Here is a 4,243-nt window from a genome sequence, read left to right as displayed (position 1 = left end):
GGGGCGTGGGTGAGTGGGCGGGGGAGGGGGGCACGGTGCCGCTCGCCTCTCCCTCCAGACACTCGGCACAGTTGCCATGTTAACTTTGCCTTCTAGTTGGCGGGACTCTGGATGGTGAGCCTTGCCGACAGGCTGTGCCTGCCCTCCGCAGGGTTGACCTCTCCAGGTCATAGGTCAGGTGTCCCCTCCCCAGAGGGGCCTGCGCTGAGCAGCCACCCCAGCTGGACAGCTGCAGCCGCCCCCTGTCGAGTCGCGGCCCTTGGTCAGCCTGGCGCTCAGCAGCAGACACAGCAGACGGGAAGCGCCCTGAGGGCAGGAGTTGGTCTTCCTCTGCCGCGTGCCCAGCACATGATGGGAGCCTAACACCTGCCAAGCACATGAACGGGAGGAACCGCCGCATGAGCCTGGTGGACGCCGGGCTTGCTGGTGCTGCCACCCCAGGCCCGTGGCTCCTGTCCGTGCAGCTGTGGGCAGCCGCCAGGGTGGGCACATCCTTTTCCTCCCCAGAACTGCCCCGAGCAGAAGCCAGAGGAAGTTGAGTGTGCCACCGGGCCCTTCCCAGTGTGGACCTTTCGTTTTTATGTTTCTTTTTCTCCCTACGTTCGCCACTAAATTGCAAGCGCTGTGAGACAACAGGGACCTCGTCTGATTTACTGGTTCCTTCTCCACATGGGTGGAGTAACTGCTTGGCCCTGGAGAGACAGCGATTGAACCAGACAGATAAGTTCCCTGCTCTCACAGAGCTTACTTTATGATGCAGGGAGACAGACCAGCGGGTGAGAGTGTTTCAGAGGTGGTACATGCTGTGAAGGAAATAAAGTGATTGAACGGCGAGGTCACCGCTGTATCGCCAGCACTTGGCCCACAGTACCTGCTCAGTAGATAATTGTGGACTGAATATTGGCCAGACACCTAGTTGGCAAATGGCACATTTGAAGCAACCAAGGTACATGCCCCCGACCAGAATCGAACCTGGGACCCTTCAGTCCGCAGGCCGATGCTCCATCCACTGAGCCAAACCGGTCAGGGCCAGAGCTCACACTCTTAACAAGCATGTTGTCTGACCCCTGGGAAATACTCTACAACTGTGGTTGTTACATTGCTTCCTAGGTTAACAATTCAGAGTGACACCAAATGTGTAAAGAACCAAAGGTTTTTCCATTTAAAATGAAAATTAGAAAAACAAAAACAAGAAAACCCACCACAAAACCTAACAAGGATCATTATTCCATGACAGTACTTTAACTTACATGATGTTCCCAACACCTGGAGGAGCCAGGCTGCTAAAGTGAATGTGGAAAGTCAAACTTGGGTTGTCTGAAGTTTTCTACCCTAGAAACCTGGTGTGGCTCCTCTTGGGAATTGGCACATTCATTCATTTAGTCCACAGACATTTCCTGATGCCTGCTCCATAGCAGAGCATGAGTCCCATCACCGGTATGTTCCCATTGTCCCTCAACGCCCCCCTCTAGAACTTAAGTCTAGGGAAGGGGACAGATGATGGAATCAGCCAGGATAATGCAATGACCTAAGTCAGTGGTCGGCAAACTCATTAGTCAACAGAGCCAAATATCAACAGTACAACGATTGAAATTTCTTTTGAGAGCCAAATTTTTTAAACTTAAACTATATAGGTAGGTACATTGTTATTAACTTAATTAGGGCACTCCTAAGCTGGCCTTTGCTAAAAATGTTTCATTTTATAATAATAAAACCACCAACACAAAATAATTACAGTTCTTAAATTGATAACAAAAATACCTGTAGGATTTGCAGCTGGTTGGAAAAATACAGGTAACTTTATGCTTCGAGTAGGTACTTTTGTCACCAGCGTGTGATTTGCAGACGCGACTAGCACTAACCACTGCACGTGAGACTGCTGACTGACTGGCTCACTCAACTGGTGCATGAATTGCGCGCCTCCCCCGTGTATCCCGCGGCCCGTCTCCTGTCGCCCAACCAACCGACCGACACCCCCCACTTCTTCTAATGCCACTTCTTCAAAATAGACTCGCCTAGGTCGAAAACTGACTTCTGCGCATGGGCCACGAAGTTTCAGTCGCACTGTACGTGTGCGCCCGCACATGGGGTTTTGTGGAAGAGCCACACTCAAGGGGCCAAAGAGCCGCATGTGGCTCGCGAGCTGCGGTTTGCCGACCACTGACCTAAGTAATCCTTAGTGCTCCGAGAGCAGTAAGGAGGTCAACTCTTGAAAGAGGTATTATTTGAGCTGAGTTAAAGGTCGAGTGGAAGCAGCTAAAAGAAGAAATGGGAGGGGAGCATGTCAAGTAGGGGAAATTGAATGTACAGGCTGAGCTGACTGGGCTCCTTTGGGATGCTACCTGTAGTTCTGAATGACAGGCAAGGAGCATTTGTTGGGGTCATGAGGCAAAGTAGGTGAAGCAGCTGGCTAGTAGACAAGGGTCAGATCTTCTAAGGCCTTCTGTGTACAGATGCAGACATTGTTCGAGGTCATATTGTGATGCTTCTCCTTAGCTGGTCCTTTGATTGATGCCCTGCAACCTCAGCCTCTTCCCTCCACCCCCTGTATTGACCATGGGCTGGCCATTCTCTCCTCAAAACTTAGGATCATTTCCTAGTGATAAGGATGATGCTCATAATCTACCTTGCCTTCTGTAGAAATTTTTGTTATTGTTAAAAGGAGTGATACTATGGTTTTTCAGTGGCTTTTTAAATGTACAATATTATACAAATATTGGTGGTTGTATTTAGACAACTGATTTTATCACTTCAGCTTTTTTGCTTAAAAGGTATGGAGAAGAGTGAGCTGCCTGGCCAAAGTAATGATGGCCAAAGTCACTGGGTATTTTGGCTTAGAAGTGGCCCAAGAGAAGTCGAGGTGTCAAATTGTTGAAGGCTGTTGACTCATGACTTCAGAAGAGGCATCTACAGTCATGTGTAAACAAACCATTTTATGAGGTTTGTTTGTTTTAAGCTGATCACCAAAACAATGAAATTAGAATAGAAGCTCAATACCTTGGCTTGCTGTATAGAAGATTATTTCAGGATGAGAGCTAACTGGTCTCTTCCAAGTTAACTCAGGGTGATGACTCTGACTTTTGGGTGGTTCAATGAATCAAACTTTAACTTAGCTTAAGAAAGTAATAATTAAAATACCTATCCAAAAAAAATTAATCACCTTTTAATTGCAGCCTAAGTGATATGGGATTGTATTGGGTTCCAGTTGATCTTGGGCATTTTGTATGATGATGTTGAGTTAAGGATGTTACGAAAGAAGAAAGAACACAGACCTCCATGACTTTGTTCTGTCTTATAGAAAGTGCCATGTTGCATTGTGTTCAGTATTAGAAGAAGAAAGACTGCTCGCCTCCTGAAAGAAGCATGACACCATGACATTACCCAGGGTGAAATAGAAGCTGTTTTGGACTGGTGACCTTTCTGAAAGAATTAAAGGCTTTTGTAAACCTATGAAACATGTTCTTTGCATTGTCAAAGAGAGTTTTCTGAATTAGTCGCTTTGTAATCTCTTCTTTCTCTGTTCTCTCCCTCTTCTTCCATCAGATTCCATCCATGGCAAATAATATCTTCTATTGTTTTGGTCATTGTCCAAGACTCTTAATCCCTCTTCACATCCTAGGACATCCCTCCTCCACTCCCCGAACCCTCCCTCCATGATACTGTCATATGAGAATGGTCTGTTAACCATCCTTATGAGCTGTCAAGTAAAGGTTTAAATCTGCTATGAACCTACTTTACTTTTGCCTTATTCTGAAACTCAGCTAGTGGCCTTCAGGAAGTCTCAGACGGTTGTACTGTTGGTCAGTATGGATATCAGGTGGGCTGTCACCGAAGGATTGGTGTGATTGACTACTACTTTGGGGACGGAATAGTATGGCAGATAGGTTGGGGATACTGTCTTTTGTTTAAGGAAAGCATGCTTGGAATCATTAGTTCACCCCCCTTAAGTTAATGTGTAATTTAACATTGTTTAGGGAGCAAAAACATATAAAAACCCTGTAGATATAGTCAGTTGAATGCAGTAATTATCTTTCATATGCTAAGTACAGCATTAATTCTTTAGCTTTAGTATAGCACTGATTTCCTTAACATTTTATGACTGCATGGACCAGACTGTGTTTTACAGTACAACAAAATGTCAGCAGTGTGCTTAAGATTCTTTACGGTAGTGGTTTAAACCCATCCTGAATAAATGAAGATTACCTTCATTCATTTAATTATTAACCAGCTTGCTCATCAGAAG

This window comes from Myotis davidii, unplaced genomic scaffold (genome assembly GCF_000327345.1).
Source record: "Myotis davidii unplaced genomic scaffold, ASM32734v1 scaffold75, whole genome shotgun sequence".
Classification (NCBI taxonomy): Eukaryota; Metazoa; Chordata; class Mammalia; order Chiroptera; family Vespertilionidae; genus Myotis; species Myotis davidii.
Note: the sequence above shows the minus strand (reverse complement) of the source record.